A 23,995-nucleotide genomic window follows, 5' to 3' on the forward strand; every position below is an offset into this window, starting at 1 on the left:
GGTACTAGGCTATATTCCCCAGTCTATACCTTTAATGGTTAATATGAGAAATCTGCAGTAAAGTATATTTGCTAGTCGCCACGGTAGCCGAGCGGTTAGAGGCTAGACCCGCAAAGCTAAGGTGTATTGCGGTACTAGGCTATATTCCCCAGTCTATACCTTTAATGGTTAATATGAGAAATCTGCAGTAAAGTATATTTGCTAGTCGCCACGGTAGCCGAGCGGTTAGAGGCTAGACCCGCAAAGCTAAGGTGTATTGCGGTACTAGGCTATATTCCCCAGTCTATACCTTTAATGGTTAATATGAGAAATCTGCAGTAAAGTATATTTGCTAGTCGCAACGGTAGCCGAGCGGTTAGAGGCTAGACCCGCAAAGCTAAGGTGTATTGCGGTACTAGGCTATATTCCCCGGTCTATACCTTTAATGGTTAATATGAGAAATCTGCAGTAAAGTATATTTGCTAGTCGCAACGGTAGCCGAGCGGTTAGAGGCTAGACCCGCAAAGCTAAGGTGTATTGCGGTACTAGGCTATATTCCCCAGTCTATACCTTTAATGGTTAATATGAGAAATCTGCAGTAAAGTATATTTGCTAGTCGCAACGGTAGTCGAGCGGTTAGAGGCTAGACCCGCAAAGCTAAGGTGTATTGCGGTACTAGGTTATATTCCCCGGTCTATACCTTTAATGGTTAATATGAGAAATTTATAGTAAGGTATGGTTGCTAGTCACCACGATAGCCAAGCGGATATAGACTAGACCCGCAAAGCTAAGATGTATTGCGGTACTAGGTTATATTCCCCGGTCTATACCTTTAATGGTTAATATGAGAAATTTATAGTAAGGTATGTTTGCTAGTCGCCACGGTAGCCGAGCGGTTAGAGGCTAGACCCGCAAAGCTAAGATGTATTGCGGTGCTAGGCTATATTCCCCTATCTATACCTTTAATGGTTAATATGAGAAATTTATAGTAAAGTATGGTTGCTAGTCACCACGATAGCTGAGCGGTTAGATGCTAGATCCGCAAAGCTACGATGTATTGCGGTACTAGGCTATATTCCCCGGTCTATACCTTTAATGGTTAATATGAGAAATTTGCAGTAAAGTATACGAGGGTCGATTGAAAAGTCCGTGCAAAAATAAAAACTATTTAATTTTTTGGGGTAAACCTTTTTTATTTTTCAACATAGCCTCCTTTTAGGCTTATACACTTCGTCCAACGCTGCTCTAGTTTGTTGATCCCTTCCGAATAATAAGATTTGTCCAAGTCTGAAAAATAGCCATTCGTTTCTGCAATCACCTCCTCGTTTCAATAAAATCTTTTTCCCGCCAGCCATTTCTTCATATTGGGGAACAAATAGTAGTCCGAGGGAGCCAAGTCTGGAGAATAGGGGGGATGTGAAACGAGTTGGAACCCTATTTCCATTAATTTTGCGACCACAACTGCTGAGGTGTGAGTTGGTGCGTTGTCGTGATGGAAAAGGACTTTTTTGTGGGCGTTTTTCTTGCAGCTCGGTTTTCAAACGGTCCAATAGCGATGAATAATATGCACCTGTAATAGTTTTACCCTTTTCCAGATAGTCGATGAGGATTATTCCTTGCGAATCCCAAAAGACAGTCGCCATAATCTTTCCGGCCGAAGGAACGGTCTTCGCCTTTTTTTTGGCGCAGATTCCCCCTTGGTAACCCATTGTTTACTCGTAGATTGTTCTTTGGTCTCAGGAGTGTAGTGATGTATCCATGTTTCATCCACAGTGACGAAACGACGCTTAAAGTCCTGCGGATTCTTCTGGAACAGCTGCAAACCGTCCTTGCAACACTTCACACGATTTCGTTTTTGGTCAAGCGTGAGCAATCGGGGCACCCATCTTGCAAATAGCTTTGTCATGTCCAAATATTGATGTAAAATATTATGTACCCGTTCATTCGAGATGCCCACAGCACTAGCAATCTCACGCACCTTCACTCTTCTGTCATCCATCACCATATCATGGATTTTATCAATGATTTCTGGAGTAGTAACCTCAACAGGGCGTCCAGAACGTTCAGCGTCACTTGTGCCCATATGGCCACTCCGAAAATTTTGAAACCACTTATAAACTGTTCTAATCGAAGGTGCGGAGTCACCATAATGTTTATCAAGCTTCTCTTTAGTCTCCTGAGGCGTTTTGCCTTTCATAAAGTAGTGTTTAATCAACACACGAAATTCTTTTTCGTCCATTTTTTGAAATCGACTTCCTAGATTCAAACGAATGCCAAACACAAAAAAATAGACCGATCTGGCTGAAACTTGGTGTGTGTTCTTCCAAGAGATGCTACTAACTAAACATAACGTCGATACGCGCCAGTGGTGCTATCTCTCCGACTTTGTACGGACTTTTCAAACGACCCTCGTATTTGCTAGTCGCCTCCGTCCACACGACACCTAATTTGAACTTAAACGTAAAACCCGGCAGAAAAAATAGGCATATCTTTACTTTTACTTCATGTTTTTGGGTGCGACGAAATGTACATTTTTAGGACAACACAGATTGTAAAAAAGTGTGGCTCTGCGTTCCAATAACTTCTTTGGACTAACTATTCTTGGATCTGGTTTTTTTTCCCAGTTTTAGCGGTGAAAAAAAAAAATGAGGGAAATTGAGGAAAAAGATCGAGTATTTGTCAAAGAAACCTTACTACGAATGCTGGCTCCCACCTCAACCAGCAGATCGGCGCGAACTTTTGATGTTTTATGATGATTTAACTGTGTGATTTTCCCCCCATTCTTTTTCTATTTCCCTAATCAGAAAAATTAACCCTTTTGACCAAAAAAAATAAATAAAAATAAAGAGCCTCTCTTGAAAACATCAATTGCAGGTACACTCCCAATTGTTTTTATACCAAAACGTTTAGTTATTTCTTCGTGTACTTCACAATCTTTAAACTGGCAAACTGACAAAGGGCTTAAAACCAGTACACACGATTAAAGTGGGGAAATACCCTGAGCTGGTTCAGTTAATTCATGTAAAATTTATGAGGTTCGTTCATCAACTCTTTGTAGGGCTGATCAATAAAGTAGCGAGTCAATAGTAACTGTTAGCAACAGATACTATCAACTAAAATTTTAATTTATAAAAAAATCATTCTATTTGAAAGAAAGAAAATAAATGTTTTAATTAGGTAAAGGTTTTATTTTTCTTAATTTTTTGAGTTGTTTTTTTTAAAATTTTATTTAAGGCGCGCCAACATCTGAGATTACTGGCGCCCAGAGCTTTCCCCAGTAAACTACCAGCTTCCGGAAAGTGTTCTCTGGTTCGTCACCGAACAATGAGCTGAAAGAAGCTCCTAGGAAGAGAAAATTTAAGGGCCATCAGTTGTATTCGAACCCGGGACCTCCGCAAGAATTATTAGTTATCTTTAAAGTAGCTTCACTGTAATAAAAGAACTTATTGAGGAAAGCTAGAGGTTCCAGAATTATTTCTTAAAAATCTATTTCCTTGAAAAAAAAATCTTTGTTTTCACACTCTTCTTTAGCACAACCCTTGTATCAATAACTGAACTCGAGTGGGGGGCAAAAAGAAACCGTTTCCTTGTAAAAAAAGAAAAAAAGAAAATTAGAAGAAAAATCAATATACATATTGCTAAAAAAAAAAGAAGAAAACTTGTAAGTTCACTAAGAAAAACTGAGAAAAGAAAAAGTTTTTCTCTTATCCATATCGTGTTATAGTAAAACGGAGTGGTCCCACCCGGAGCAGGAAAGTAGATAAGAACTTTTCCTTCTTCTTGAACGAAGTAAAAGTGAAGATTGTCGGAGAAACCTAAGGCTATCTCTAGTCAATTCAACAAAAAAAAAGGTAACACCGAAAAAATAGGTCGAAGTTTGCCAATATTTTTGACATATAAACTATCTAACGAAGTTAACATCTTTGGGAAGCAATGAGTAAGGCTATTTTAACGCCTAGAGGAACAAAAATATCGAATACTCCCTCCTAAATTGTAATCCAATCTCATCATTCAATCCAGACTGACTCCCGCTTCTATCCCGATTGACCCAGAATCCACTGAAATCAAAACTGAAAACATACTAAGTAAATCAAAGACACGGGCAAATTCCAAAAAAGTTTTGGAAACCAGATCAAAGTTGGTCACACCAGAATAAATTAACCTTGTAGGCAGAAACACTATTGAAACCTACCTTAATTATGGGTTTGGAATTATGAGGTTCTATTTACCAGTCTGTATAAGGAAAAACTACGCAGTACAGATTCCTTGCAAGAACTATAAAGCTTCTTCTTTAACAATACCATCGCTACACTTCACAATGACCTTAACACTCCGTTTGTTAAGACTTTAGTAACCAACCAACTTCCTCAGCATCCCAATTCAGATTGCACATCACGTCCTATAACCTATACAGCTCCTTTCACAACGCCCAAAGTGGTCATGGCGATCCTGCGGCCTATTCTCTTGGCGCTACTTTAATCCCTATACCTACTGCAGTAGAGAGTATAAGCATTGGCAGACCACTCTCCTCTAATCCGTTCAAGTGGCGAGAGTGTGCGGAAGATGGCTAACTTCCTTTTTATCTTCATTTTGCGTGCCACATTATAGTCAGATATTCGGGTCATAAGATGCAAATAAATTGTTAAATAATTAAAAATTATAAGTTAACAAGAGTTAGTGAGTCATGTTCTAAAATAAAATTAGCTCAGCAGAGTTGTTAAACCACATCTCAGGAGATAAAATATTCTTAGAAATTTTAAAAACTATAATAAAGATGTAAACCACGTGAGGTTTATGAATCTTGAAGTGTATTACATGTCACGTGCTCTGACATTGCACAATGTTAAGCTGGGGTGATTATCAAGTCATCGTAAAGGAATAAGAGGAGGTGGTCCAGGGGGAAATAAACCTCTGGTAATTAGATACATGATAAATGCATATCGCTTCTTCTTTCTGGATAAATGGTTAGTTTTTTTTTTAAATAATATCTAGTAAGAAAAAGAATTTGAACTTGTCTACAGAAAGATAATACGAGTGTGGCTATTAAATAACGAGACTGATGCTGCTACAAAAGAACTATGCATGCGCCAAATCCTTCCACGTTCAAAACGGATGAAAATATCGATTGTAATTAATCAACATTACTACCGGGAGGTGCTTGCTCAACTCCGTGAAAGAGAAAGGAAAATACGACCCGATTTGTGAAAGAACAAGTCATGGGTTCTCTATCAAGACAACGCGCCGGCTCACACTGCATTGTCTGTCAAGACGTTTCTGGCCAAGTACAACATCCCAGTTTTAGAACATCCGCCTTATTCGCCTGACCTGGCCGCCCCATGTGACTTTTATCTGTTTCCCAAAGTAAATCTGCATTAAAAGGAACACGATTTCAGTCCGTTGAAGCTGTGTAAAAGAAAAAGCGGCACGCGTCATGCAGGAGCTCATAGAAAAAGACTTCCAGCACTGTTTCGGAACAATGGTAAATTCGCATAGGGATAGAGGAGGGGTGTATATTGAAGGTGATAATAACTAAATATGTGTAAATTTAAAATAAATTTTTTACAGCATCAGTCTCGTTATTTAATAGCCACACCTCGTAGATCCGCCGCTTGATCATTGATCGGCAAACCGCTGCTCGCAAGCCACCAGCAGCTTTTTGGCCCCTCCTGAGTAAGGGATCTTCCACAAAACATCATGTAAAGTGCGACTGAATAGGGCCATATGCAGAAGTGGGTTTCTCGACCTGGGCGAGTCTATACTAAAGAAGTAACGTTAGATCAGGGTGTATAGGTGAAATTGCCATTCTCTCTGCTAGACACAGATCAAGAGTACTCGCTGCCACCAGCGCTGGTTTTTGTTTCTTATTGTGACCAATGTCTTCGGAAAGTGGAGGGTTGATAATGCTTCGAAGTCAGGCGCGTGAGATAATTTATGCCAAATTAAGCAGTAGAAAGAATATCTATTCCCTTGAAGAGTGTGAAACTGTTTTCCGAGAAGAATGGAAACAAGAGGGCAATCGGACGAAAGAAGAAGAAGATGATTATGATAAGAACGAACTGTCAAGAGTTCATTTGGAGAGCGAACAAAGCTCAATCAGACTGAGGACGAACTTGGCTACCTATATAGTCTAAGTTTAGGCTCTCTAAAGACAATTCAATCGTTGTACTGTTGATATCTGGCTGGCTCAGTTGACAACTTAGTTTCCTCAAACACTGGTCTAAGTGGCCATTTAAGTTTTCAATTTTTGGTTCCATGATATGCTTTGGTTGATATTTATGAAAGTCATTGTTTGGCCAAAGTACCTCTTATTCTTCCCTCAATAAATGAAGTTGCAATCAGATATTATAAAATCCAAGATCTAATTTGAGAAAATCCAGGTTACTTTAGATCTTAAAACCAAAGAAAATGGCGATTAACACTAAAGGTATGCCTAAATATTCTTCTACACGTTTTCCAATATATTATATTTATATGATACATATTCTGGAAAATGACATCAAAATTTTCTAAATACACTAAAACAAATTAGATTCAAAATGGAAATTGGTAGCAGCAACAAACTGGTAACAGTGATAAAAATAGTCTTAGCAACACATTGGCACTAATATAAGGAGAAATCCCCGGAGATAATGTCTTTAAGGAATTGAATCCTGCAGCAAAATCACTACTAGCTTATCTAGCAGGCTAAACCTATTTAGACAACCAACATGGTAGGCACTATTCCTGTGGGATGTACCTTCGTACCTAATTTTAACATTGCCAACCTCATTTCTAACAAATTCAATTTCACTTACTAATTAAGTTTGTAATATTATTAGCCAAGTACCAAAATAAAACTGCAGTTAATTTTTTGTTTCAGTGTTCAGAGAGAGATAGAATTAACTCCATTGAAAAGGATGGTACGTCATATTTAATTAAAAATAGTTACAAACAACAATCGCCAAATTTCTCTTTAACCAAACAAATATCCCTCGATTCCATTGTAAAATAGATAGTTACCCAGGGCCACTTTTTTCCATTTATCCACCGGTTGGAAAAAACAAATAATGAAAATAGGTTGAAAATAAAAACACCAATTCTCTGTACATGTAAAAACAAAAGTTTAAAGTTGGTAGAGCTTTCCTATCTACAGGTGTCTGTAAGCATGGATTTATCGTAAATCCAGATAATTAATGGCTCTCTGGCAGTACTGTATAATAGGTTAGCACGTTGTTATTGGTGTGGCGATCTTGTTACGTAGATCTGTTTGTGCCCATTTAAAAAAAGGGGTAATATTGTAACACAAATCACCATCTAGATGTGAACGCTGATTGTAGAAAAATTGATAATTTTATTATTATTATTTGTTTATTTATTTTGCAACAGTAATTAATTTAATAATAATAATAATAATAATAAGCCTTTATTTATAAAAGAAAAATTACAATAATAATACGTACAAAAAATATAAACAACTGACAGACCATACTCTTGGTCATACGACCGTCAGAGGCAGTAATTAATTTACACGTGCTCCCAGAGAGAGATGAGAGAAACGGACGACGACCATCCAGTGATGGAAGCCGTTGGTTCGCCAGGTTGTAAGCTTACACAGCAACCATCCTAGGAGATCGGCGTTCTGCGTTGAGATGGTCGCACAGGCCACCGCCGCTTTAGTCTGCGATGTGTGGATTTGAAGGAAGTGTTGTAGTAGACATGTTGTGGATCAGAGGGTTGTAATGACTGTCCATAGATTTGAGTGGAGTTTTGTGTACCGAGATTGGGCTATTTCCAGAAACTAGAGGAATATTTAGATCAGAGTGTATTGTGTGATTGGAGACGTAGAAGGGAACGTTAACTATTGTTCTCAGGATTTTAGACTGAAAGGTCTGAAGACGGTTGATGTTCGATTTTTTTGGCACTTCCGCTGTATTCCGTACGTCCATATTGAGGCAAATAGGGCGGTATATAGTCTTCTTTTGTTCGTCAGGGTCAGAAATAAATTTTAAGGAGAATTATTATTATTTTTTTGAAATACAGTCTAAATCTGGGTACGAAAGTCTGTGAACTTATACTATAAATTACAATTTTTTAATTCTCCCTTCCAAAAATTTAAAAAAAATGGGCGGACACACGCACAAAGTTACGAAGTTGGTGATTAGTTTAAATTGCCAACAATATTTTATGGCAAAACTTATTTCTCTATAAATTGCGAAGTAGCTTTGTCATCAGGTCTGCCCACACTTGGGTGACTAGACAAGCTAAGTAAGTGGACTTAGCTGTAAAATCACTTCACTCTTGGTTTAATTATATCACATATACTGCCTCAAATAAAGTTAATTAACTAAGCTCTAAAATCATAAGCAAGACAACAACTACAACGACAACAAAATTAATAAATAAGCAGTCACCATCTTCTAATCACGAATTCACTAATTAAAAAAAAAAGTCCAAACTTCCCAAGGACTCCGCTCAAATTAACATTCCTGGAGTAAAAAAGTTTTAAACTGAAGCGAAAAGTCTAACATCCCATTGCCTAAGTTAAAGGAAACTCTCAGACAATTTTCCAGGCTAGCAGCCTAGGCAATTTCAGAAAGCGGTACTGAATCAACCGGCAAGATTTACGAATTTTAATGTGTTGGTAAACGTATTTAATTAGTTGTAATTATAGTTTTGATGTTGGACCAATATCTAAAAATATTATTGAGAACTTTTGTTAAAATATGTAACTGTTTCTATGTTTAGATCAATACAATAGCGGTGGACAGTATTTCTCTTTTATTGATGACAATAGTGATGAGAAATTGGGTTGAAATCAATCAATCAATCAACCCAAGCTGGGTGAGATGGGCTGTCACCGTTCCAGGTGGAAAGCTTTCTCAACCAATCAACCAAAGTTTTGTAAGCATCGTTTCAAATATATAAACCTGAACCCCAATTTTCGATATAAATTGATTGATTTCATTTAGAGTGGTTGTCTTCGCAGGAAACCGTGATTTAAGTAAATTTTGGTGAGAACAGTTAGGTGGACCTTTTCTCTGAGGTAATCGTGTTTCCGTTTTTTCATTTCTGTGATTACATAAACGGGAAACGCATACAGGACATCTTTTCAGACTAAGCGAATCTTTGAATGGGTATTTCCGGCTTTTACATGAGTCATAATAGACTGAAAACATTATTTAAGTTCCAATCACAATGAGGTCGCACAGTTCCAAAAATTATTCTATTTTCATAACTAAAATGTCGATAAATACTGTACAACCTCGATTAAACGGGATTCGGATTAACCGGGATCATGTTGAGTCATCATAAGAACACCTCAGATCGGCGCCGAAACAAAAGTTAATTTTCGGTGGCGACTGGAAAAATTTTTGTGTCTTCCGATGTAACATAATTGTAGGCGTGGCAGCAACACTTTTATACCTGATTTTCTTGAAGGGTCATTATGTATGTATGTATGTAAAAACCCCAAAATATGGTGCAATTAGTACGGAATTTCTTGGGATTTACCACGGTCTTAAAAAAGACCATGGGGATTTACATGTCGTAAATGGTTGATTTTCAACTTCACGGTTCGTATGTAATATTTTTATGGATAATTACCAGCATTATTTTAATCTTCCCAGAGAGCAGCCTAATCTCAAGCTAGTCTTCAGTGTTAATCAGTTCCGTCCTACAGAAAACCTCTTTCGTTTGCCCTTTTGGTCGAATTTTTATTTCACCTACATAATGGAATCCGTTAAGAAAACTGGTGCTAAACGTAAACGTAAACTTTGGGACGAAACAGCAATGTATTACTATGTAATACTGTCTATTCGGTTTAACCGGGATTTCACTTTTCCGGAGTGGGTATAGCCGGAGGTCAGCTCGGTTAATCCAGGTTCTACTGTATTTTGAAACTTTTTTAAATACAAAACTAGAATAAATTTTCTAAATTGCTTATTTGAATATCAACGTTAAAAAAGTAATTACTAGTTAGGTTTACAATTTTTTGTACCCAATACACTGTTTTACGACACTATCATAAGATAACCAATCGTTGCGCATGACTATATAGTACTATAGTGCAAAAATAAAAACTACTTAATTTTTTGGAGTAAACCTTTTTTATTTTTCAACATAGTCTCCTTTTAGGCTTATACACTTCGTCCAACGCTGCTCTAGTTTGTTGATCCCTTCCGAATAATAGGATTTGTCCAAGTCTGAAAAATAGCCATTCGTTTCTGCAATCACCTCCTCGTTTGAATAAAATCTTTTTCCCGTCAGCCATTTCTTCATATTGGGGAACAAATAGTAGTCCGAGGGAGCCAAGTCTGGAGTATAGGGGGGATGTGAAACGAGTTGAACCCTATTTCCATTAATTTTGCGACCACAACTGCTGAGGTGTGAGCTGGTGCGTTGTCGTGATGGAAAAGGTATTTTTTGTGGGCGTTTTTCTTGCAGCTCGGTTTTCAAACGGTCCAATAGCGATGAATAATATGCACCTGTAATAGTTTTACCCTTTTCCAGATAGTCGATGAGGATTATTCCTTGCGAATCCCAAAAGACAGTCGCCATAATCTTTCCGGCCGAAGGAACGGTCTTCGCCTTTTTTGGCGCAGATTCCCCCTTGGTAACCCATTGTTTGGATTGTTCTTTGGTCTCAGGAGTGTAGTGATGTATCCATGTTTCATCCACAGTGACGAAACGACGCTTAAAGTCCTGCGGATTCTTCTGGAACAGCTGCAAACCGTCCTTGCAACACTTCACACGATTTCGTTTTTGGTCAAGCGTGAGCAATCGCGGCACCCATCTTGCGGATAGCTTTGTCATGTCCAAATGTTGATGCAAAATATTATGTATTCGTTCATTCGAGATGCCCACAGCACTAGCAATCTCACGCACCTTCACTCTTCTGTCATTCATCACCATATCATGGATTTTATCAATGATTTCTGGAGTAGTAACCTCAACAGGGCGTCCAGAACGTTCAGCGTCACTTGTGCCCATATGGCCACTCCGAAAATTTTAAAACCACTTATGAACTGTTCTAATCAAAGGTGCAGAGTCACCATAATGTTTATCAAGCTTCTCTTTAGTCTCCTGAGGCGTTTTGCCTTTCATAAAGTAGTGTTTAATCAACACACGAAATTCTTTTTCGTCCATTTTTTGAAAATCACTCGACTTCCTCGATTCAAACGAATGCCAAACACAAAGAAATAGACCGATCTGGCTGAAACTTGGTGTGTGTTCTTCCAAGAGATGCTACTAACTAAACATAACCTCGATACGCGCCAGTAGTGCTATCTCTCTGACTTTGCACGGACTTTTCAAACGACCCTCGTAGACATAGAAAGGTAAGAGCGGTACCCCTACGCGTAGTGGAAGGGATGATACAATCTGACTTTAGCGTAACGATTAATTTTCAATCTGCAAAAAAGCTTTACAGTTCAGCATTCTTTAGAAATCTTAAAAAATAGATTTCTTGGGGTAAGGTCACAAATAAAAGTGCCTTTAAAATATTTATTTAGTATTTTTTAAAAGAGCAACGTTTAGTTAAACAATGTTTGGCAATGCTATGGAAACCTTTACATTTTTAAAAACTAAAAGAAATCAAGAACGCGCACTTACGGTAGTCCAGATTTTTAATTGAAACTTAAATTCATAAATCTAAGGCGACTTTTGTTTTTTTATTTTGTGCAAATACTACATCTAAAGATGTAGAAATCAAAATTTTAGTTAAAGCAAAACCAACAAAAAATTAAACAAAATACTGGGAGTTGAAGGTAACCCCAAAGGCAATTAAAAGCAAGGATATTATAATAAAAACGTAGTAAAAAGAGAGATAAAAATAAGATTCCGGAGAATCTCAGCCGGCATCAACTACTGTACCCATACACTGCTTCCAAGATATTAACTAATATTAGAAGAAATACTAATTAAAAAGTTGAAAAGAGGAAACCCCAGTGGACAGCTGGTGTACACACATGTTATTGGATAATTCATTTGCTCTAAAAATTAATTGTAATTGCAAATATGTCAGGATTGCTATGATCTATCGCCCATTACTAAAGTAAACGGAAAAACAGGACGAACACTTTCCGGTTTTAATTTATTACCTTCTCTTACTGTTGTAAGCAAAAAGAATGTTTTGCAATCGTCTAAACCATTAGTATTGATTTTCGCCGGTAATTAAAGTTTTTTTGAAGTCTCTGGAGTTTGAAAAAGTACAAGTGGTTTATTTTAAGAAAAAAGACAAGCTTATGTTGTAACGCCTCGAAATGTGTTAGTTTTTAAGAGAGGAGTTCTTACAATTAACGACTAGATAGGGCTCTTAATGAAGAGCTGTGGGTAAATCACTCTGCTGTAATGGCCGTTCGATAAATAATAATGATATAGATCCTCGGTATCAAACGAATGACCAAATCAACTTACAATCAACTATGATAATTAAAATTATCGGAAATTTGTTAAAAATCTTTAGTGTTACGTAATATCCTTGATTTTATACGTCATAGCAGGCATGTTTATGGTATCCCTGACCAGTTTCAATGTTCCATTCATCATTAGAAGTACCCTCATCGTCGCCCTACACTTTCTGCCTGCAAGACGGAAACAGAATTCGAAACTGATTAATCTACCTTCGCTGATGATGGTAGAAAGTCGAAAAACCGGTCAGTATAGAGGAGGAGTGGGCAAAGTACGGCCCGTGGGCCGCTTGCGACCCTTTAAGCATTTTCCTGCGGCCCGCGACACGAAACGCCAAATAATTAAAATTTAAATCATAAAATATTTCAAATTTGATGTTAATAAAGTTTGGTAATTTTCGCTAGTAGACAATTATTGTCTCAGCGTTCAAATCTTATAATCCGCGCTCTTTCTTTGTATGATCGCATGACTTTTAGTACGCCATTTTGACACCAGACAGAGCGTGTTGTCGCCGTCGAAGTTACGGATTTTCGCTTCTAGTTACTTATATTATGGTGCAACAGTTGAGTATAAATATGAATGCAATCGCATTACTTATAATTCGTCTGACTTTTTAATTTTTAATCGAAAAAATGAAGCAATTTCATAGAAGTCACTAATGCCATTTTTATATTGATTTGTATAATTAATCATTATAATTAATTAATAATCTGTATTATAAATAAGTAAAAACTATTAATAAGAACCTAAAACAAATATAAATTAATTCGTAAAAAAAAGAAATATATATATAAATTGAATCCCTCAGGCGCCACGGTAGCCGAGCGGTTAGAGGCGAGACCTGCGAAGCTAATATGAATTGTGGTACTGGGTTCGATTCCCGGTCTTAGGCCTTGGATTTTATTTAATGGTTAATAAAAGAAGTTTACAGTAAAGTATGTTTGCTAGTCGCCTCCGTCCACGACACCTAATTGGTAGTTGGACGTTAAGCCCCGCCTGAAAAAATGGGCGATCACTTTACTTTAAATTGAAGCCCTCGGTAATAAACCAATAACGTTTCGTGGCTCTTTACAGAAAACGTTTGCCCACCCCTGGTATAGAGCCTTCGGTGTTATCTTGTTCTATAAGGGCTCTTTACAAGGGAAAGCCTAACTTAGCTCCTTCCCTGAGATCTCCTCAAATTGGGGGGGGGGGGAATTTAAAGGAAAATCTTTGCTTCAAAGATTTGAGGTTAAAGACGATGTGCTAAGACTTCGTTTAAGATTGATCACGTAAGGTAAAGAACATGCTCCATTGAAAGCGAAGTATAACTGGCTTATATGACAATTAATTAATGTGAAACTTTTTTAAAAAAAACATAATTATTTTAAAGGAAGTTCCGGTGTTTACTTATCGGCGTAAATCTAATACTAAATCCACGGATTGATGGTGACGGTCAGGAACATACAGTTTTACTCCTGAGGTAATTTCCTGTAGAACTAAATATCCTCTTTATGAAGGAAAAACTAAAGGAATGATCAACACAATTCGCTGGCAACTCTGTGGCTATACTAAAAGAAAACATCAGAATTTTTTGGGGCATATCATTCAGCAGAGACAAACCATTATGATGTTCTTCCGGGTGCTATAACATCCGCACAAGAAATTAATTACTTTAGAAAAGTTGAAAATTTACCAAAGTGAAAGTGAAAGAGAGGCAAAACTATGCCCTCTATTATAATTTAAAATGAAAGTTGTGGCCATTATTTAAAAGTGGAAAATTGGACATTCTAGGTTAGTGTTTGGAGAATGTGGGGTGAGGAGTGAGAGGAGGATATCACAGCCATTACAATCATTTGTACGGTAAAAACAGATCCTTTCATACAGTATTCATGATAGTGACGTAATGGTGTTGGATGTAACTTTTATTTTTTACATTTCGACTAGGAACTGTCTTCACTCACACACACGCACACAAAAGGACACGTAATAAAAAAAAACTGTGACGTTGTTTTTGGGTCCCTTTATTTACGAACTTTAATTTCCTGGGCAACACCAGGTGGGACAAAGAAAAAAAAAAACCCATTTGAATGCAAAACAAACGGATTTTTCACATTTAAGACGAAGCTTATCACACAGACAGTCACAAACTAATGGGAAGAAGTCCACATCCGCTTACATCTCGTAAGATGATGGAGTATTCGGCAGAAAATTTCCTGACATTTTGTCTAAAAATTTAACTAGAACATTTTAGTTTAACTAAAAGAGTTTTCAATGAATTAAACAACTTGATAAACTAACATTTTTGAGTGCTCGTGAACACGTTTTCTTGCTAAAACGTAATTTCTCATAAGAAGATAAAAGGAATCCTGGAAAATGGTATACCGTTTGAAAGCCCACATTAGACAAGGAAACGTTTATAAAAAGTGCCAACACCTAGGACTGATAATGATCACGTAAGGGCCTGAGTTTTCTTAAAAATTTTTCGATAACTTTTATTTTTCCAGCATTCGGAGGAAGATTGGAGAATAACTTATGCTTCGAAATGGTATCAATTTTTAGAAAATTTATCTGTCTTTCTATTCGTGTCATCAGAATCGAATTCGGACTAAAACTTTCTGAGTAATAACATTTGCATTGCAAAAAAGTAATGATTTTAGACAAAAAAAAAATTAAGTGACGTCACTCAAGAACAGTGGAAAATATGAAGTTGGCCAATACGTCATTGAACTCCACTTTAGGTGTAACTACATACAGCAGACCTATGGACATTACTTACTGTTTCGCGCCCTGTATACATATTTTTTATTTTTATTTTTACCATTTTTTTATAATTTAAGGCGCGACAACTTCTGGACAGCGTTCTCTCCTTACAGACAAAACTGCCATCACTGGGCAGTGAGCTGTAAGAAGCTCCTAGGAAGAAGAGAAAATCTTAAGGATCACCAGCAGGATTCGAACCCTAACCGCATAGCTAATCCCTTCCCTACGAATATATTTAATGTTAATATTAAAATGAATATATAAAAACTGGGGGCTCTAGAAGTTGCAAAATATAACAGAAACTATGACGTAATAAAAGAGCCACCAACATTGAAATGCAGATCAAGCTTCTATTTAAATAGCCGAACTGAACACAGGATTTGAATGTCAGTAATAAAAGAAAGATATGACCGGCTATAAAAGAGAAGATGATGCGATTTCAAAAAGACTGGCCATCAGCTAGAGGTCCTTGTAACAGGAAGTACTTCTTCAACGTGTCCTGATCAGACCGCCGACAGACACAGATATCTTGTCCTACGTCTGTAGCTCTTCACAATTAGTGAACTGGAGGTACGTTTTAATTAGTCGGAACTTTTACATCTGTTTTTTGTTTAAATTCCATCTACTATTAATTGGAGTCAATTAACTTGTCTTTCAGATTTAAATTCTGAACTTAATTACAAGCTCCTTCGCGTTTCACGTTTCTGCGTCTCCTGTCTCTCATCTATTTATACCACATTATAATATTCAATATATATAATTTGATGTATCACTTTCTGAATAATAATAATAGGGTTAACTCAGAAGTCGCTCAATGGTGCAGGACTGGATTCCGGAGATAGCGAATCCAAGAAGCGCTCACAGTGGAAATTCAGCAATCTGTTATCCTGTACTCATGCAGAATCATCCGAGAGATTCTCCTGGACAATCAGAACGGATGAATAGATCTGGTAAGAATTTATTGGCTTTAGAAATAAATTAGTTTTTATTTTATCTAGATTTTGATAATGAATTTAAAACGGAAGCCTCCTTTTTCTAAGGGCGCGAATTATTAAAAATTAATAGAGTTGGAAGGATTGGTGTAGAGTTTAGGAGCGTGGACTTTTCAAGACTCCTAGGATAAGATAAGATTCTAGTAGGGCGGCCTAAGCCACCGCGACCCCCTTTGGATCTATTGTGGCTCCCACTACTCTAGAGCTCACTCTCCCGTCCGTTTATTCAAACTCTTAATTCTGGTGAGCGGCTTCTGGGTGTAGCATTGGTTTTTCGTCCCTCGAGGAGTAACATCCTTAGCCAGACAAGCCTCTCGTACTGACCAAACACGTGCCGTGCCCGTTTCCTCCTCTTCCTGACAGAACCTACAAAGGCTATCATCTGCCAGGCCCATGCGATGCATCTGTTTTCTAAGCCTGCAGTGGCCTGGTTAATAGACCTACAATTATCCTTATAGCCCCACGCGGCCTTGTCGGCTCTTTGAGAGTAAAGGAGATATTAGTGCAAAAAGAACTAGTAGGGAATGTCTTCAACCTTTTTAGTAGGGGAGGTTTCTTATACTAAACCCAAAAAGGGGAGGGCTCAATAAGTCTCTTTTGGCTGCGGTGCCGTGGGGCATAGGTTCCGTCCCGCTTTTAATTTAGAAAACCAGTTTTCTTTATATTTGACATTTTATTCCACTATTTACTGCAATTCCATTAATAATACAGTATTTAGAGTACTTAATACTGGAATAGAACATTAGAGGAAAGGTTGTACCACTTTTACTCCCAAAGAAGGTGAATTTTTAGAGATATACGATATAAATAAAAGTGATAAATCGATTAAGTATCGCTTTCGTTTGATCGATTTTGACCAAAAGCTTACACTGGAGTCAAATAGTGGTTGGTGGGCACCTTAACCAAATATTTCAATTTCACAAAAAACCATGGTTATCCTGTTCAGAAACTTCAAACGTGTAGTTCTCCTAGACTTGGGCGGCCTCAAGGCCCTACGCCACGGCGACCCCTATGGATCTATTGTGGCTCCCCTCATTCTAAAGCTCCCTCTCCAGACCCGTCCTTTTGATTAGACTCTTAATTCTAGAGAGCGGCTCACAGACATTGGTTTTTCCTCCCCCGAGGAGTAACATCCTTAGCCTGACAAGCCCCTCACACTGACACAAGTTGTGTAGTGCCGTTTCCTCAGAACAGAACCTACAAAGGCTATTATCTGCCAGGCCCATGCGATGCATCTGTTTTCTGAGCCTGCAATGGCCTGGTTAATAAGCCTACAATTATCCTTATAGCCCCACGGCCTTGACGGATTAATTCGTAGTTCTCTTAAAAAGTGTAAGATAAATGTAAAACAAAAAGTGTCTAACGAACTGAAACGGAAAGAGAACCTCCATTATTCTCTATCCTTCCTGTGTGTGTTTGGAGAGGGGGGGATCTTATTCTAGTATATGTAAATTGATTCTGACATCCTTTAATTAGTAGCTTAATCAAGACTCATAAAAATTTATGAGATTAATTCTGTTATATTTTAGGAAAGGAGATACCTTAATTGACTATAAATAAATTTGAAGTTAATCTTAAGTTAAAAAAAAAAAAAAAATTATGACGTTTAGTTCTGTTGACAGATTCTATTAAGAGATTATACACATTAATTTGGGAAGAGATGATGTTAAAAATATCTAACTAAAAATTGTTTCCTTCAAAATATAAAAAAAATATGGAAATTTTAAAATATTTGGACTTTAAATTAACTCTCGTAACTATGGATTTGACAGGAAATCGTAATTTGTAAAATACTGAAAGTTTATTTTTTAATTAAACAAAACATTTTTTTGGAAGGAATCGCTATTCCTACCGGAACCCACTGAAACTATTTAAACTCAAAAACCGGAAGTTGTTGCCCTATCGTACAGTTTCAATTTTAATTGATCGTTAAAAAAAAAATTGCACGATCAAGTTGGCCGATTGGGGAAATCGCAATGCCTTCTCTTTTACAGAAAGTGAACATTAGGTATAAGACTAACGGTATAGATAATATAAATTAATTTTGAGTTACTTAAACTTGACGTAATTGGTCAGTTTTCTTTTTTTTTTTGGCGAGAAAATTCTCTTTATTTGGTGCAAAAGTAATTTCCTACTGGAGCCCACGGCCATGCGTAAAATGGAGCTGTCTTGAAGAAAAGTTCAGAAGATCCTGCCCCCGCCGATCCATTCCGTGGATTTCAAATTACACTGCCTTCTCTAACTGAATTTTACCATCATTTTATCAACCTACACCCTCTCGTATTTACAATATAAAAAAATGTCTGCTACTTTGATGGCCCTTGTAAAAAAAAAACTTTAAACAAAATCATTACTTTTTAAAATGATTAAATAAATGGTAATTAAAAAGTTTAATTAGTAGAATATTAATGAGGAAATTTCAGGACCTTTGGTGCCCTTATTACAGCCAACTTTCTCACCCTAGATCCCCCACTGGAGGGGTGAACCCCCCCCCCCTCAAAGCCCTTTATAATCTTATAAAATATTTATACCACCAAGTATTGTTTGCTCTCTGATATCTATTTAACCGGTTTAATTAGAACATTTAATTTCATTTGGTGTTTTATTAATTAAAAATAAGTTGTTAAAATAACTATTATGGCAGCCCGATCTATTTCCTCCATAAAATATGTCACTTGTTACTTAGTTACAACAGCTCTCAAGGATATTAACTTATATTTTCAAATTCCGATTTCCGGTTGAAGAATTTTGGATCGCTACAAGTGACGCTTTGAACCCGTGGTACCAATAAAAGTGACATAAAGTTTGCGTTTTCTGTTAGTTTTCGTTTTTTGGGATATTGACACAATTTACACATGGAACTCACACTCATTTTTTAGGATTCAGACCGTGTAATTTCAGTGAAACCATGATAGTACTAAAATATTAAACATTTACAAAATTTTTTTTTTTGCGTTTATTGTGCTAGAATCAGCGCGTTAGCGCTATAAGTAACAGTGATAACAATAGAGTAATAAATGATAAGGTAACGAGTGGAGAAGTTACCTAGTGGTAAGAGACTAGTGTGGGGGTTCCAAGAAAGTCTTCGGTCTATGTAAAGCCCAAGGTAGCGGGCCATGTTCACTACTGGTAGAGGTGTTAGGTTATTGAAGACTGGGAGAGGAGTAATGCGCCGAAGAGTGAAGGTGATGTTTTGAGACTTGCTTTCATTAAGTTTAATAGCCCCTTCTCTTGAACCACTGTTCTAATGTTACAAAACTTAAAAAATTACAAAAAATTAGAACAAAAAAAGTGGGTTACATTAAAAAAAATAGAAAATAAAATACGTAGGAACTCGATATAAAGGCGTAGTGACACAAAGTGAGATTTAAGGTGTGCCGAGGTGACTTCGAGAATGGCCCTACGTGAGGCTAGAACAGAAGAATCTCAGCAGCCAGCAACACTGCAGTACTACAGCACAATGTAGACTAGGACAACCCAGAACACAGAATAGCACAACACAGATACAAGAGCACAAATTACACAATGACCCAAGACATTTGTTTTTGTTTTTTCACCTATTCCCTACTACTGCCTTGGTCACTATGGTAGTCCCTAAAGGGCATATCTGTCCCTACATTTGTTACCTGACACAACACAGTATAATAATGAACGAGTCCTTTTGATATACTCGTAGTATTCTAAATTTTCTCGCAATTTATTTTTTGGTTGAATTTTTACTTTAATACTTCATAAAATCCTAGACAACAATTCTCAGGAAACATTACAATCCTGTGTTTGATTTTCGGTCTAGGCTTTGGATTTTATTTAATGTTTGTTAGTCGCCTCTGTCCTCTAATTTGGAAGTAAGTAAAAATAGCCAATACTTCACGTAATTACTTATCTTACTTTAATAGAGTGAGAGATCGACAGAAAGTAGTGATTCAAATAGACCAAACTAGATGATAGAGTGGTATTATTGTCAAAGTGGTACAATGCTGTCATGTCTATGTCAGTTCGGCCACAGTTCTGTACTGTGTTGTTGGCACAGTCCTGCCTCACAATACTGTCATGAAGTCCCCACTATCTATGGTATAACTATACTACATCATCTTGAATTAGATCTATCATGCTAACACCATTCACCACTAAGTGATTTCAAACTTCCTGTGGCAGTTGCAGTGTGCACTTAATCATCTTGTCCAAACTTCCTTTCTAATTTTATTTCATCTCTTTCTAGCTTTCCTATTTAAATTATTTAACTTGATATTGTGAATTTTACTGATCGAGTAAATTAACGTTTCTGGGCATTGTTGCTCTTCAAAGAGTTGGCCAGGAAGAACCAAGTTAAGTTGTTAATCTACGGCCTCCTAGACATCTTTTTTTAAAAAAGCAAACGACTGTTGGAGCTTCTCTGGGTAAGAAAAATTGTGAAATGGTCCAGTGAGGAGAGAAAAAAAAGTGATTCAGATTAAGGATTCGGTGCAGTCAGAAATTTTACCAACTAATTAGCAGGAAAATTTAGGGATGATAAAGCAGGGAAAAGATGGTTGGGGTCATCTGGAGTGTGTGTGTGTGTGGAGAAAGCAAGAACACTAAAGTGTCCCGTTCACTGGGCCCCCAGAGGAGAGAAGAATTAGTGGGAGTTTCGATCGCGATGACTGGATGGTGTTGCAATAGGTCTCGGCGATGTTGAAAGTGAAACGGCGATGAAGTATGAGAGAGAGAATTGGAGGGGAATAGTTGAGGAAGCCCCTGAAGGGCTGCCATGTCCATGAAGAAGAAGTAGAAGCACAAACTGTTCTCCCTAAGGAGAACGTAATAATTTACCACACGAAGTTTTCATCAGAACAGTCAGTTTTTGGAGAACCGCTGAAATTTTCTCGAAATCTGTCAGTGAATGGATTTTATTTATTTCCAAAGAGTGAATGACCTGCTAACGGAAATGAGATTCCCAAGAAGAAGTTTGGCTAGAAGAGGTGGTGTAAACAGTGTTTTCATTTAGGCTGAAAATCGAATTAGAGCCTGTCATTGAAGAGGCAGATGTTTAATGATTGGAATACAAGGAGCTGGAAGAAGTGGTTTTGTAAAAAGGAATTGGACAGGGCAGAAATAATCGGGACACTAGTTTTGTAAGCGACCCGGTCTCTGACGGTGCACAGAGATTGATTATTTCAATCAATGTTATCGGCAAGCTATTTGATGTTAATTTCTCGTAGTTCCTGTTTTTCAAATAGTCGCTTCTAGTCTAGTCCTTCTTGTAAGAGAGTAAACTTAATTCATTTCATCTCATCTGGAGTGCCACTCAAACATTCATCATAGAACTCAATTAAAAATTGTATCTAAACTTTTTTAGGATATCCTTCATTAATGTTTTAAGGTGCGTCAACATCAGAGGTTATTGGCGCCCGGAGCTTTTTTCAGTGCACTGCTGGCCTCCGGACAGTCCTTCTTTCTTTATAGACAACACTATCCATCACCGTACAGTGTGCTGTTCTGAAGCTCCTAGGAAGAGATAGATCTAAGGGTCAGCAGCTGGAATATTACGTATAACTATGTAACCGCCACATTACCTACCACAGCCATTGTGAAAACTATATTTAGACAAGATTTACTCAGTTATTAGTAATAAAAATTCTGGAGGGGGTCACACGTATATGGGGCTAACTCCTCTCCCATTCAATGTACAGCGACGAGACTCCCAAAAGGCACATCAACATAAAATTCCGTATCGAATGACACCTCATTCATGAAAATCGGTTCACGCGTTTAGGCGCTACGTTGTTTACTACAAAAGGTAACAAGAAGAAGAAGAAGACCAATTTTTGAAAGAGCCGTTTTTGCTCATTTTCTGCACTTTTTTCTCAAAATCCATCAGATCTAGGTTATTGCAAAAAAATTACAGTTATAAAGGAGGATTTGCCCTATATTTTAAAGAAAATTTGGGAATTTTATCTTTTATAGAAAAAGAGAAATAAAATTTCAAAGTTGGGTGTTTTTCAACGTTACTCTTTTTCGAGCAGTTTTTGACGATCACCCTTTATGCAACTGTCCTACCGGACTTCTACATAAATAACAAATTTGGATAAAAATAATATTTTCAACAATTTGTAATTTATTAACTAATTTTTGTCTTTTATTTAAAAATAAAAAAAATCTCAACCCAGGCTGTCTCCGCGGGAGCTTTTTCAACTAAGTTTAAAAAGAATTTATCTTCTTTTAAGTTATTGAAGCGAATGCTAGAAAAGTTAATTATATTGAACAGTTTGGTGGAGGGGGAAGGTGAGAGAAAAGTTTACAACGCCACACTCGCAACAATAAATTAACTATTAGTCACACGTTGAACTTTACTAATATGAGGTCAAGTACAGCTTATCAAAAGCAAGATCTCTGCAGTAAAGTTAATCAATATTATTTAAAGCTAAGGAACGTGGAGTATTTTTTCTTTTTTGAACAGTTATTAATAAAGTTTGGAGAGGGGGAAAATCTTAAAAAAATAAAATAAAGCTAAAGATAAATGACGTAGCTCCCAAAATAAATATGGTGAGCGAGTAGACTGGAAAATGTTAACCAGAATAGCGTACTGATTTATTTACAGCGTGCTATTTTATTGTAGACCAGAGTTCTAAGCTAAGATCCATTTCTTCTGGTCTTGATAATTATAAATGAGTTATGCAACAGTTATGCTATTCTCCGTTATACCCCTTAATAAAAACATCTACAGTATGACTTTTAAGTTCATAAATAAAATCTATGGGAACAACTACCAATTTCATAACTGGTGAGAAGATATTATTATAGACTTACGCGATGGCACACAATGCAGTATGTACACAGTATGAGAATGTTTTGTTTATAAATGTTGAAATTATTTCTGTGAGAAAGGATCTAAGGATTCTTTGAAACCAGAGGAGTAATTATTTATCCTTAGATAACATGATATTAGTTGGGAGCAGTCTAATTGGTCTGGAGTAAAATTACTGCAAAATACTAGCGCTATTTAAAGAACCATGGCTATGTACCGCAAGAACGCCCCAAATCTAACGTGCAATACCAGAGAATAACCACCAAGGTTTGGTTTACGATAGAGCATGTAACGTGAATTAAGGACAAAGTTAAGGCTACTTCATTAAGTGAAACGATTATGTCATTAAGTAGCTTATAATTACCTGAAACAAGAACAATATGTACTTAGCTTTGCGCGACTAGCCTCTAACCACTCGGCTATCGTGACGCCTGCATAATGTGAATAATGTTATCACTCCATTTCTTGGCCATTCCATCGCCAAAAAACCTTTACGGTCTAACCCAGAAGTAGCCTAAGTAAACGTAGATATCGTAAGATATAACTTTACTCCAAATCATACTCAATAACAAAGAACTCATCTATTTCCACCCATATCCAGGCTCCTTATAGACAGCTTCACAATGCTTCGCTAGCCAAGGCTAATGAGTTTTCTTCAACATTCTCCCACTAATGTTGTAGAATCAAAAGAGGTGTCACGTCTTTAAAACTTCACAACCATTCATCTAACAAGCAGCAGCATTCAGGTACTTTAATGAGCCCAGCTCCTTGAAGACCAACGATATAACTCCTTTAGTTCAAACCGTAAAACCAACCTCCAGGTCCAAATTGATCTAATTTAAGCAACAGTTTAGGCCATTACCCAGTTACTTTAGCCTCATATATCTTAAGCCCACCAAAGCGGCAAAATAACTTTATAACGCTTCATGAAACCTCATTTCCAACTGTAAACAATCAAGCGATAGAGAATGTAACGCAACTTCCGGACAATGTTAAAAATGGCAACTTCATTAATTAAAACGATTAAGTTACTAAGTAGCGAATCATTCCTTCGAACAAGAACAATACTTAAAAACTTAACTTCTTGTATTAGAAGAACAGAATTTTATGT

The 23,995-nt window shown here is 37.0% G+C and overlaps 1 protein-coding gene across 7 annotated transcripts in view; it reads right to left on the bottom strand.

The window, feature by feature from the left end:
• The window catches only part of Tpst (tyrosylprotein sulfotransferase), a 332,855-nt gene that overhangs the window by 238,433 nt on the left and 70,427 nt on the right, over positions 1-23,995 (bottom strand). The gene's annotated exons all lie outside the window — the stretch shown is intronic.

Source organism: Rhodnius prolixus, unplaced genomic scaffold (assembly GCF_049639745.1).
Source record: "Rhodnius prolixus isolate KJV_2025 unplaced genomic scaffold, Rpr scaffold_9, whole genome shotgun sequence".
Lineage (NCBI taxonomy): Eukaryota > Metazoa > Arthropoda > Insecta > Hemiptera > Reduviidae > Rhodnius > Rhodnius prolixus.